The 14,294-nt window shown below is 42.5% G+C and overlaps 1 protein-coding gene across 3 annotated transcripts in view; it reads right to left on the reverse strand.

The window, feature by feature from the left end:
* The window catches only part of SEPTIN9 (septin 9), a 405,962-nt gene that overhangs the window by 193,440 nt on the left and 198,228 nt on the right, over positions 1–14,294 (reverse strand). The window lies entirely within an intron of this gene.

A 14,294-nucleotide genomic window follows, 5' to 3' on the forward strand; every position in this document is an offset into this window, starting at 1 on the left:
TTCCATTCACCTAATTGATTTCAGTTTGTTGTTCAACTGAGTTGTACAGTTTATAGGCCGCATTAAAGGTGGAAAAAGTTCTGAAATTATTTATATTTGTCTCATTTTTTTTTTTAAATCACAGAAACCTGACATTTTAACACCGGTGTGTAGACTTTTTATATTCACTGTATAATGTTCTAAGTAATTTTCTAGCAGAAAATACGGATTTTAACTTGTGAGCAACAAGTGTCAGAAAAAGGTTTAGGCATGAAGGGGTTAAATTATGTGTACAGCTCCCTCTGTCTGTCTGTATGTTTTCTTTTACCAGCAGCTTGCATGTGATAGGAAGGCAGCAGTGTCAATATGCTGTAAAATGTATATTGCACTGTAATGCTTTTCATTAGAACTTTATTGAAATTTCACAAAGTGACATTTGATTCAGTTCTATTGGTTGCAGCACAGAGCAATGCAGTGGATTGCATCACACCATGCTGCTCCAAAAAAAAAAAGCATTGCGTGCCGTACTTTTTATCAGCATAGTGATGTGAGCTGCCCAGCAAAGCCCAATGCGGCTGGCGTAAGAATGCCCTTTTTGATTTGCAATGCCATGCAGCGCACTTTGCTGCCTCTATTGACTTCCAGTTAGTGCATGTGTCCCGGGTTCATGTTCCTGAATTCGACCCAGTATTCAGCCTCTTGCAGTCCCCCTACAACAGAGCTGGTGTGTAAGAGGAATAAGCAGCATAAGGAACTATACAGTGCATGTGCTGACAAGAAACATGCTGATAGGAGGAGAAAGCAGGGTGAGAGAGAGCTGAGGCTCATCACTGCACTGCTTCTCTTTTTACTGTCCAGTCCAGGGTTACCTGGGCTCAGAGGAATTGGGTAGAATGATGCTGGCCATATGAATAAGGACATCTAGTGGCAAAAAAAAAGTACTACAGGGGAAATCTTTGGATGGAAGGTGACTATTGCAGCGAAATCTGGACCATTCATTTTTATCTTATTATATTTATATTATCTTATTTATATTTTGGGTTGGAGTTCTGCTTTAAATACACTTTAAAGTGATTGTAAAGGCTGAAGGTTTTTTACCTTCAGTCAAAATGCATGGAAGTAAAAAAAACCTTCAGGGTGCAGCTCCCCCCACAGCCCCCTTTTATACTTGCCTGAAACCAATACCGATCAAGCAATGTTCCTAAGTGTCTTGCTCCTCATTGGCTGAGACACAGCAGCGGGAGCCGCTGACTGTCAATCACAGGCAGTGAGGAGGGGGCGGGGCCGAGCCATGCTTTGTGTGTCTTATAGATGCACGAGTGCCCTCAGCAGCTTCCTATGGGGGGCACTCAGCAGGGGGGAGCCAGGAGCACCGGCCGGGGGACCCAAGAAGAGGAGGATTGGGCTGCTCTGTGCAAAACCACTGCACAGAGCAGGTAAGTATAACTTGCTTGTTATATAAAGAAAAAAAAAGTGAACCTTTACAAACATTTTAACTACTGAAAGTTTGTGTTTCTTTTTTTATTGGATAGTGTACCCTGGTTTTAGTGGCATTTTATTAAATATGGCTATTGTATTCATTTCAAAGTCACTGATACTGAAATCTATAACTTTCCACGGGAAATTTACAAGGGAAAATAATGAAAAAAGATGAACATGACCTTTGACTCTGCACATGCATGCTATAATTCTGTAATTTTTTTTTTCTAACAGATCAAGCAGGATGGGAAAAGAGAAGGAAAGCTGTGGATGTACTGTCACTTCCTGCCCGCTAGTGGAAATCCTATCTTGTTTTGAAGGGAGATGAGGTCAGATGATGAAAGAAACAGAGAAGTCAGGGCATGGGGGAATACAGCAAGCACAGTGTGAACTCTTTATACTCCGAACCCTTTAAAGATAAATGCCATGGATAGACCCAGGAATTTGAAGGTTTCTCCATGGAATTTTTCTTTGCTTACCAAAAAAAAAAGGAATTACTTTTTTTTTACTTTCCAAAGCTACTTGACACTTCATCACTTGATCCTGGACACACATTTCAGTACCTTCTGCTACAAGTTATGCTACACCTATGCTGGGATAGAACTGGCAGATTATGTGTAAAGGCTTACAGGTGACCTTACACTGAATCTAAACCCAAAAATGTAATATATTGCAGCTTACCAGTCCTTAAAGAGGAACTTCACTCTATACAACTCCACCCACTTTCCCGAACAAAAAAACTCCTAACATTTGTCCCCGTCTCAAAATAGAAAAAAAAAAAAAAACATACTTACTAGACCAGGTGTCTCCAAACTTTCTGAACAAAGGCCAGTTTACTGTCCTTCAGACTTAAGGGGGGGGCCAGACTGTGCCCAGTGGGAGTAGAAAATCCCTTGGCATCAATGAGAGTAAAGAATGCCCCATTGTTGGTGTCAGTGGAAGGAACAGTGCCCCATGGTTGGTGTCAGTGGGAAGAAAAGTGGCCCATCATTGGTGTCAGTGGGAGGAACAGTGCCCTATTGTTGGTGTCAGTGGGAAGAATAGTAGTGGGAAAAACAGTGTCCCATTGTTTGGATCAGTGACAGGAATTGTGCCCCATCGTTGGTGTAGAAGTAATAGTTCCTTGTATCAGTGGAAGGAATAGTGTCTTAAGGGCCTGATAAAGGCAAGCAAAGGGCCACATCCGGCCCCTGGGCCACAGTTTGGAGACCACTGTATTAGACCATGGAGTCCAGCGTTGTCTTGCATGAAGCAGAAGTTCTCCCTTGGCCACTATTCTTCAGCACCGCCATGTTTAATGGAAATCTGACACATGCACTGTCAGTCCGCACATATGCCAGATCCCCCGGGCCTGCACAGACATGATATGGAGATACCTGCCAGTGCATGGGTGACATCTTGCAAAAGACTCCTTGGATATACATGTCACATATTTGAGGAGGCAAAGACCCGCAGGAATGTATTCTCTTTCAGGGGATGTCATCCTGACCTAGGCCGGGATTTAGCAAGTTGAAAAGAGAATAACTTTTTTAATAAAATGTTTTATTTTTGCTAATACTGTATGTGGAAGGGGGGGGCAAGAGAGAGAGGACCTGCAAACATGGGTTCTGCTATGTGAAGGCTGCATTTGTTTTCTTTTCTCAGGATTTTCTTCTTTTATTATAAAAATGTGTATATAAAAAAGCGCACCAAAAACACACGTGATGCAAAAATAGATTATTGAAGATATCACAAATATATCCAGGTTGAATACAATGGATTAATTAATACATAAATCGCTTTAGCCTGGCATACTCTAGATCAAGGTTTCTCAACCACGTTTCCATGGAACCCTAGAGTTCCTCCAGAGGGGTTCCTTGACTAATGAGTGATTTCTGCCTCTCAGATAAATTCCCACTGACATCATTCATCTTTTTAGCCATCTGTAAGGGGGTTATTCTTCCCAATGTCCACATGTTTAAGGGGCATCTTTCCCACTGACCATCACACTAATATATCACAGATCGTGTGTTCCTATTAGCTAGGAAATACGATCCGTCACTTCCTCTAGGTCAGTCCCCTCCCCCCTTCAGTTAGAATCACCTCCCAAGGAACACAGTTAACCCCTCGATCGCCCTTGGTGTTAACCCCTTCACTGCCAGTGACATTCGTACAGTAATCAATGCATTTTTATAGCATTGATCGCTGTATTAATGCCAGTGGTCCCAAAAATGTGTCAAAATTGTCCGATGTGTCCACCATAATGTCGCAGTCACGATAAAAATCGCAGATCGTCGCCATTACCAGTTAAAAAAATAAATAAATAATAAAAATGCTATAAATCTATCCCCTATTTTGTAGACGCTATAAATTTTGCGCAAACCAATCAATATACGCTTATTGTGATTTTTTTTTTTTTTTTTCTACCAAAAATATGTAGAAGAATACATATCGGCCAAAACTGAGAAAAAATTCGCATTTTTTTTTTAAATGGGGATATTTATTATAGCAAAAAGTACAAAATATTGTGGGTTTTTTTTTCAAAATTGTCGCTCTTTTTTTGTTTATAGCGCAAAAAAATAAAAACCGCAGAGGCGATCAAATACCACCAAAAGAAAGCTCTATTTGTGGGAAAAATGGACGTTAATTTTGTTTGGGTGCAACGTTGCAGGACCGCGCAATTGTCAGTTAAAGCGACGCAGTGCCGAATCGCAAAAAGTGCTCTGGCCAGAAGGGGGTAAAGTCTTCCGGGGCTGAAGTGGTTAACTTCACATAAGTCATGTGTGTGAAACTGTGTCAAACTGTTTTGCAAAGTGCAAGTATACTGTATCCTTTGTCTAAGTTTTTGCTTACTTCCTCATAAAAAGAAAGCCGATTTGTTTGACTACAGTTTTTCACAATTGTTGCTGACTATTGCTTAAAATATTGTTTTCTAGCAAAAACTCTTTTATATGGTCTTTTATCAAACTCTCGAGTATTTTCCCAGCTATAGAACTTTAATAAAGGCACCACATCGGCCTTGCGCTAATCTCATGGTACCAAGCAAAGTTTTAAAGAGTCTCTAAAAATTAGAAGCAATTGGGTTTATTTACTAAAGCTGGAGAGTGCAAAATCAGACTCACTTCTGCATGGTAACCAATCAGCTTCTAACTTCAGCTTGATCAGTTAAGCTTTGGCAATAAAACCTGGAAGCTGATTGGTTTCTATGCAGAAGTGAGACTGATTTTGCACTCTCCAGCTTTAGTAAATAAACCTCATTGGCTTTGAAATATCAGAGCTCAGTTCTTTGAGGAGACACGGGTATAAGCCACCTAGCCCAGCTCTTCACCTTTATTTTGTCTAAATGTTTCTAGACCCTATTCAGTTTGAGCCTGTGGGGTTCTTATTGTCAATACTATCCACATTATGGACTTGAGCCTCCATTTTCCCTTTGTATGTACAGAGCTGAAAAAGGTATTTAATAACTTTACCTTCTGTTTGCACGTTGCTTGTCTGCTGCCTGTCCTGACCTTGAAAATGTTCTCTGGGTTACGCTACCAGCTACTGCCTTCCCAGACCACCACCAGCCGGACGCTCTTCTGAAGTGACCACAACCCTTGTGTGACCAGCCTAGACTACAAGTACCCTTTCCTGTTATCTTTGCTGAGTCTTGGTACCGTCTGGTTACAAACTATAATATTGTGTACTAAGACCCAGGAACAACCAAAGCCGGTAGGCCTGCTTGCTTTAAGGGACAGGGGCTTCTAAAGGCTGAAGAAACACTAGTCAGCTATAGTTCCTGACCTAGACATAGGAACACCAATGAGTCAGAAAATGCTGTATAAATTGTATGGGACCTTTTGCAAGCTTTGCATTTTATCTAGAACAACTTAGTAAAGATTTCCAGTTAAAGTAATTTTCCAATGATAGCAGATTCCCAACATGAACCTCTGGTCTGGAGAGATGTGTTGCTTTCTCTACAGTACTCAGGATCTTGCACAGTTTATAGGTGGAAGAAACCAATAGTCCTAAAGTCTGATTGTTCACTTTCCAAAGTTCCAGGAGTTCCAGGTGTTTAGGTGACACTTTCACTGATGTTCTAAAAAAGTTCCATTAATGACTCCCCGATATAAGGATTTATCTGCAGTCTCCTGCTGTTACACAAACTTTAGTTATTAGACAAGTATGGTCTGCCATGGCCCTGTCATCACCAGGGTGATCCGTTTATTATACTGCTGATATCTTTACCTTGCAAGCATAAAAATGCACTCTTGAAGAATTTATGACTCATTAGCTTCATAGCGTTAAGTGAATACTTCCTACTGAACTTCAGCTAACTGAACCTTAGCAGGAATATAAGTGACCTTATTTTTCAAATTGTGTATCTCTGTTGACCATACGCTAGTAGATTTTAGTATGAATGTTTGTACAGACATTACTATGAAAATTCTCAGTACATTTAATGACTAGCTAAATGTTGTTCAAAATGTAACTGCTTCAGCCCTGGAAGATTTTACCCCCTTCCTGACCAGAGCACTTTTTGCATTTTGGCACTGCGTCGCTTTAACTGACAATTGCGCAGTTGTGCGACTTTGCACCCAAGCACAATTGACGTCCTTTTTTCCCACATATAGAGCTTTCTTTTGGTGGTATTTGATCACCTCTGCGATTTTTATTTTTTGCGCTATAAACAAAAAAAGCGACAATTTTGAAAAAAACGTATTATTTTTTACTTTTTGCTATAATAAATATCCCCAAAAAATATTTTAAAAAAATCGTATTCCTCAGTTTAGGCCGATATGTATTCTTCTACTTATTTTTGGTAAAAAAAAACGCAGTAAGCGTATATTGATTGGTTTGCGCAAAAGTTATAGCGTCTACAAAATAGGGGATAGTTGTATGGCATTTTTATTATAATTTTTTTTTTATTAGTAATGGCAGTGATCTGCGATTTTTATCGTGACTGCGACATTATGGCGGACACATCGGACACTTTTGACACTATTTTGGGACCATTGTCATTTATACAGCGATCAGTGCTATAAAAATGCACTGATTACTGTATAAATGACACTGGGCAGGGAAGGGGTTAACCACTAGGGGGCGATGAAGGGGTTAAGTGTGTCCTAGGGAGTGATTCTAACTTTGGGGGGGATAGGCTACATAGGCTCCCGATCACAGGGAGCAGTGATCTCTGTCATGACACAAGGCAGAACGGGTAAATGCCTTGTTTACATAGGCACTTCCCCGTTCTGCGGCTCGCCAGTTGACCGGCGGACATTGAGTCTGCAGGTCCTGCGGGCACGGTCACGCTGTACACAGCGGGCGCGCTAACCCCGCCAATTAAAGGGGAAGTACAGGTCTATCCATTTGCCCAACGCTGCCATTGTACCGATGTATAGCAGCATGCAGCAGTCGGCAAATGGTTAATGTGCTTTTAATGTTTAATTTTGCAACAGATGCAATTCCCCTATCAAAAACCACACATACACTGTTAGAAATTCGAGAAGAATTTTTCCATCCTGCTTCTTGAAATGTTTTCATCAGTGTGGTCAAAAACAAATGTTGATTTGACCCAACTAATGATTAGATAATCAAATGAACGTTCCTAAAACTAAACAAAAAAATTCTACTAGTGTCCACCCAGCTTTACACTCTGCACTGCCCCACAGAAACCAGCCATAACATACTTTTATCAAGAACAGATATGCCGCGTACACGCGAGCGGACTTTCCAGCATACTTGGGGACAATCCGATCGTGTGTAGGCTTCGGCGGACTTTTTTTCCCCAAAAATCCGCAGGACCTAGATTTGAAACATGTTTTAAATCTTTCCGTCGGACTCAGTTCCTGACGGAAAGCCCGTTCGTCTGTATGCAGGTCCGACGGACCAAATACGACGCAAGGATGGTATTGCATCTCGCGCTCGCTGCAATAGGAAAAACAAATTTTCCTATTGAGGCGAGCGCGGGGCATACCAGGCCCTTAGGTCTGGTATGGGTTTTAAGGGGAACCCCCTACGCCGAAAAAACGGCGTGGGGTCCCCCCTAAAATCCATACCAGACCCCGATCCGATCACACAGCCCGGCCGGTCAGGAAAGGGGGTGGGGACAAGTGAGCGCCCCCCCCCCCTCCTGAACCGTACCAGGCCACATGCCCTCAACATGCACAGCGTGTCCACCGCATGCCCCCTGCGGGCCCCCCCACCCCAAAGCACCTTGTCCCCATGTTGATGAGGACAAGGGCCTCTTCCCGACAACCCTGGCCGTTGGTTGTCAGGGTCTGGGGGTGGGGGGCTTATCGGAATCCGGGAGCCCCCTATAATAAGAGGGCCCCCAGATCCTGGCCCCCCCACCCTATGTGAATGAGTATGGGGTATATGGTACCCCTACCCATTTACCTAGGGAAAAAGTGTCAATAATAAAACACACTACACAGGTTTTTAAAATAACTTATTAGACAGCTCCGGGGGGGTCTTCCTCCGGCTTCGGGGGTCTTCCTCCGGCTTCGGGGGTCCCTCCAGTTCCCCCCATGTTGAGTGCATGCGGCCTGGTACAGTTCAGGAGGTGGGGGGCCACTCGCTCGTCCCCACCCCCTTTCCTGACCGGCCGGGCTGCGTGCTCGGATCGGAGTCTGGTATGGATTTTAGGGGGGACCCCACGCCATTTTTTCGGCGTAGGGGATTCCCTTTATAATCCATACCAGACTTAAGGGCCTAGTATGCCCCGTGACGGGGCTCGCAAGGTGTCAGTCTCGCCGATAAAAGCGGCGAGATTCACTTCCTTTTCTAGTCCCATTGTACCCAAGTCACGTTCAAAATGAATGGAATTGGCCGTGTGTGGGCAAGTCCGTTCATTCTGAAAGTCCGCCGTAACTCCGGCGAAAGTCCGTCGGAAAGACGGGCAGACCTAGCCTGCCGGAAAGTCCGGTCGTGTGTAGGCAAGTCCGTCCGTTCAGGTAGTCCGGCGGAAAGTCCGGCGGAAAGACCGTCGGACCTAGTCTGCTCGAAAGTCCGATCGTGTGTACGAGGCAATACTGTTGTAAGCAACATGGCAAATATCTTTTATCCATTAAAATGTTTCATAAGAATCTGCTGTCTACTAATATAACCTTTAGACAAAGTGACTATTCCCTAATAAAATAAAGTAGCATATTTTCTGCAGTATCTTAGCCCATGAAATGCAGATGGCATCATGACTTGGTTTTAGGTGACATACCTTGATCAAATTTTTGTCAAGCACTTGTATCATCCACAGTAATGCTCTCACTTATACCATAGTCGTTTAAAGTTATGGGTGGAGTTTGGATTTTGGTAGATAGCTCTCCCCAGAATAATTAAAAAACAGTAAATGAACAGATCTCACATTGTACAGGCAATTGAAGAGTTGATTCAAAGTCAACCTATCCATTCCTGTATGTATGTGTAGGGATCTGCTGCCCTCTATTGTCTGTAAATGTAATTGGCTGTGTTTCCATCTGTGATAGGGTTATTTATGTACATCACTTCCTGTCCCTGCTAGCTGAATCAGAAACCCCAGATTGGAGGACTTTTAGATCTTTATAAAGAGGAGTTTCCAGGAAGTAAGAGAAAAAAAGAGTCACGTGTCCCGTTCATGAAGTTGCTGCTGTATTTTCACCCAGACCAGAAGAGACTATTATAAACTACTAAGGGGGGACTAAAGCATAGAGAAGATAGGCTACAGTTCACAGTGAGAAGTCCCATTCCAGGCTGGTGGAACAACAGTTGGAGGATACCCCTGTGATCGCAGATCTTGCATTCAGGCACTTTTCAACTGGAGATCTCTATTAATAACTATATATATATATATATATATATACCTGGGTATATGTGCACAATTCCACCAGGACTCCTATCAGGCCCCTTGCTGTTAAAACCTGTTTGTACATTGGATGCATGTCATGTTATTAATCTCCTGTTATATAAAGGTTGTATTATTTCTATATTGATGTGCATCTACAATATATGCTTATGGTTAATGTTATATGCTGGTCACAGTATTTCTTCTGCTCTCAATTACTTTTATTAGATCACTGGTTAATTTCCCAGGAAAGGAATCTCTTCACAGATTCCATTCATCCACTTAAAGGTTCTGGTTCTCTTATTTACCTACAGGTTTACAGCAATATCCTGTTTGGGGAGGGCCACCCCCCCCCCCCCAAAAAAAAAAAAAAAAAGAAGGCTACATACTGTATGTATCTGTTCAGTTGTATCTGACTCCCAGTGATTCTAAAGTCCTGCCCTCTTACACCATGTGTGATACACTTGAAAACCCTTTTCCATAGGATTTTATTGGAGTATATGTTACAAAGAAGTTTGCCAGCTCTTTCCCCAAACCTTCCCAACAGATCAGCTTTGACTAGCATAAAGAATAAGATAATACATGTGCATAACCAATTTGTTCACACATAATAGAACCAATTTAGAGAAAAAACACACAAACACAGGAAGAGCATGCAAACTTCATGAAGATAGTGTCTTGGCCAAGATTCAAACCGAGGACCCTATTGCTGCAAGGCATGAGGGCTAATCACTAAGGCACTGTGCCAGCTGCATCATCCATTTTTAACCAGAAAACCTACTATGATCAGGGTTTGACTTTTCAATACCTTAGAACTACAGTGCCTTGAAAAAGTATTCACACCCTTTAAAATTTTCCACATTTTGTCATGTTACAACCAAAAACGTAAATGTATTTTATTAGCATTTTATGTGATAGACCAACACAAAGTGGCACATCATTATAAAGTGGAAGGAAAATTATAAATGGTTTTCAGAATTTTTTACAAATATCTGAAAACTGTGACGTGTATTTGTATTCAGCCCCCCTGAGTCAATACTTTGTAGAACCACCTTTCGCTGCAATTACAGCTGCAAGTCTTTTTGGGTATGTGTCTACCAGCTTTGCACATCTAGAGAGTCTCAAGTTTTCAAGTCTTGCCACAGATTCTCATTTGGATTTAAGTCTGAACTTTGACTGGGCCATTCTAACACATGAATATGCTTTGATCTAAGCCATTCCATTGTAGCTCTGGCTGTATGTTTAGGGTCGTTGTCCTGCTGGAAGGTGAACCTCCTCCCCGGTCTTCTGCAGACTCTAACAGGTTTTCTTCTAAGATTGCCCTGTATTTGGCTCCATTCATCTTTCCATCGACTCCGACCAGCTTCCCTGTCCCTGCTGAAGAAAAGCATCCCCACAACATGATGCTGCAACAACCATGTTTCACGGTGGAGATGGTGTGTTCAGGATGATGTGCAGTGTTAGTTTTCCGCCACACATAGCATTTGGCTTTTAGGCCAAAAAGTTAAATTCTGGTCTCATCTGACCAGAGCGCCTTCTTCCACAAGTTTCCTGTGTCCTCCACATGGCTTCTCGCAAACAGGACTTCTTATGGCTTTCTTTCAACAATGGCTTTCTTCTTGCCACTCTTCCATAAAGTCCAGAGTTGTGGAGTGCACGACTAATAGTTGTCCTGTGGACAGATTCTCTCACCTGAACTGTGGATCTCTGCAGCTCCTCCACAGTTACCATGGGCCTCTTGGTTGCTTCTCTGATTAATGCTCTCCTTGCCTGGCCTGTCAGTTTAGGTGGACGGCCATGTCTTGGTAGGTTTGCAGTTGTGCCATACTCTTTCCATTGTCGGATGATGGATTGAACAGTGCTCCATGAGATGTTCAAAGCTTGCGATATTTTTTTATAACCTAACCCTACTTTAAACTTCTCCACAACTTAATCCCTGACCTGTCCGGTGTGTTCCTTGGCCTTCATGATGCTGTTTGTTCACTAAGGTTCTCTAACAAACCTCTGAGGGCTTCACAGAACAGCGGTATTTATACTGGGATTGAATTGCACACAGGTGAACTCTATTTACTAATTAGGTGACTTCTGAAGGCAATTGGTTCCACTAGATTTTAGTTAGGGGTATCAGAGTAAAGGGGGCGGAATACAAATGGGCGCCACACTTTTCAGATATTTGTAAAATATTTGGAAAACCATTTATCATTTTCCTATCACTTCACAATTATGGGCCACTTTGTGTTGTTCTATCACATAAAATCCCAATAAAATCCATTTACGTTTTTGGTTGTAACATGACAAAATGTGGAAAATTTCAAGGGGTGTGAATACTTTTTCAAGGCACTGTAAGTCTTACCAACCAGCTCTTATTGGACAGTGAGCATGGAAGATGGGAGAGGTGGGGAAACATAGGAGGATGGAAAGGACAAGGACAAGAATAGCTACTGCATAGGGCAGCACAGTGGTGTAGTGGGTAGCTCTCTCACCTAGCAGTAAAAAGGGTCGCTGGTTTGAATCCCAACCACGACACTACCTGCCTGGAGTTTGCATGTCTTTCCTGTGCCTGCGTGGGTTTCTTCCAGGTTCTCCAGTTTCCTCTCACACTCCAAAGACATGCTGGTAGGTTAATTGGCTTCTGTCCAAAAACTGGCCCTAGTATATGAATGTGAGTTGGGGACCTTGGATTGTGGGTTTCTTGAGGGTAGGGACTGATGTGAGGGTGTACTCACTCAGGTAGAACTGGATGGACTGGTGTCTTTATTCAACCTTACTAACTATGTAACTACAAAACACTGAGATTTACCGTATATATAACATCCACTGCCAGTACCTCTGGATCCAATGACCAGGTTGACTTGTGGTTTTCACTGACAATACTTTCTGCTTTATGATATTTATCATATACTCAGGTTTAGTTGCATAAAGTATTATGTTTATTGACAAAATTAACTAGATATCATAATTTTGTTTAGTAAAAAATATTTTAAAAAATCTGCTGTACTATAATTTTAAATAGGGGCTGTAATTGTGGTCAAATGTATAAAGGTATGCTGGTAGGGTCAACCAAGGAATGCCGGGAACAGTGACATCTATTCTGCTCAGTAGACGTACCAGGTGGAATGAAAAGCCATAGGCTGCAGGCAATGTCCTGAACACCTGGGCATGGCTTCCACCACATGATGCAGAACACATTCCACACTGTTATAATTATAAAGCTTCCAGAAGATTCAGGTGTGAATACATCAGGAAAGGTAATACAATATTCCAAACTCTCCTCTGTACAAATATTAATACATCTGGGGACAAAGGTTTACTTGGAGATTGTAAATGATTTATCAGGTTTCTGTTGGAAGCAGAACAAACATTACTGGGAAGTATAACGATAGCATATAGCTTTTACTTTATAAGAATAAAAATAAATAAAGGCACATGGGGCGACCAGGACCCATCATGGATTAGTTAACCAGACAGAAGCTGCTGGTCCCACCTCAAAAAATCTATATGTTGTATAACTAAACCAAAAAGCTCCCTTTATCTGGTCAATTTTTTGTGCTGGACACTTCAAAATGAAGTTTAAATTTATTGTGACCCATACCCTTAACAAAGTCCTTAAAAAGACCCTGTACCCCTCTCTCTCATACCCTGTTTCCCCGAAAATAAGACCTAGCGTGATTGTCGGTGATGGCTGCAATATAAGCCCTACACCCCAAATAAGCCCTAGTTAAAGTCCTTGTAGGTCTTATTTTCAGGGTAGGGCTTATTTTCGGGGAAACAGGGTAGGGCTTATTTGGGGGGGGTAGGGCTTATATTGCAGCCATCACCGACAATCTCGCTAGGTCTTATTTTCGGGTAAACAGGGTAGAAAAAAAATGCCACAAGCTTAGTGCATCATGCACACTGGTAGTTTAGCCCTGCTGAAGGACGCCCTGGAGGTTAGCTGCATTTAGAAGGCATAGGTGCACCATCCAGCCCCACTGCTAGCGGCCTGTAGAACTCTATGGGAGGCTGATAGCTGCTGCAGCTGGTGGTGCACTGAGTGTTACTAATGTGTAGGGCAGTATCCACCCAGGGACAAATGCTTAGAATACAAGAGGTCTGTCATCCAGGCACAGATACCTGGACGCATACTGCCCTAAAAATTTGTACCATTCAGTGCACTGTCCAGCAAGAGCAGCTGTCAGCCTCGGCAGTGGGGCTGAATAGTACCTACCTACGCCTTCTGCCCACACCTCATGAGCCAAGGCTAAACATCCAGTGTGCATGGGGCCTAAAAAGTAAATCCACCGTAACCACTTGCTGACCGCCGCATGTACAAATACGTCGGCAGAATGGCACGGCTGGGCAAATGGGCGTCCAGGTACGTCCCTTTGAATTTGCCGCCGTGTGGTCACGTGCGCCCCACCGGCGGCGCGACCCTGCCGGGAGCTCCGTGAGTTGGATCGCGGGTCCCGCGGACTTAATCGCCGCAGGGATACCCACGATCATCTCACAGAGCTGAAGAACGGGGAGATGCTAATGTAAACAAGCATCTCCCTGTTCTGGCTAATGACACTGTCACTGATCATAGCTCCCTATGATCAGGAGCTATGATCAGTGAAGTGTCGTTTGTAGCCCATCCCCCTAACAGTTAGAAACACTCCCCAGGACACCGTTAACCCCTCCCTAGCCCCCTAGTGGTTAACCCCTTCACTGCCAGTGTCATTTTTACAGTAATCAATGCAATTTTATTGCACCGATCGCTGTAAAAATGACAATGGTCCCAAAAATGTGTCAAAATTGTCCAATGTCTCCACCATAATATCGCAGTCACGATAAAAATCACAGATTGCCGCCATTACTAGTAAAAAAAAAAAAAAATTATTAATAAAAATACCATAAAACTAACCCCTATTTTGTAGACGCTATAACTTTTGCGCAAACCAATCAACGCTTATTGCGATTTTTTTCCAAAAATATGTAGAAGAATATGTATAGGCCTAAACTGAAGAAAAAAATTTGTTTTTTTATATATTTTTGGGGGATATTTATTATAGCAAAAAGTAAAAAATAATGCGTTTTTTTC

Source organism: Aquarana catesbeiana, linkage group LG12, assembly GCF_042186555.1.
Source record: "Aquarana catesbeiana isolate 2022-GZ linkage group LG12, ASM4218655v1, whole genome shotgun sequence".
In the NCBI taxonomy this organism is placed as follows: Eukaryota; Metazoa; Chordata; class Amphibia; order Anura; family Ranidae; genus Aquarana; species Aquarana catesbeiana.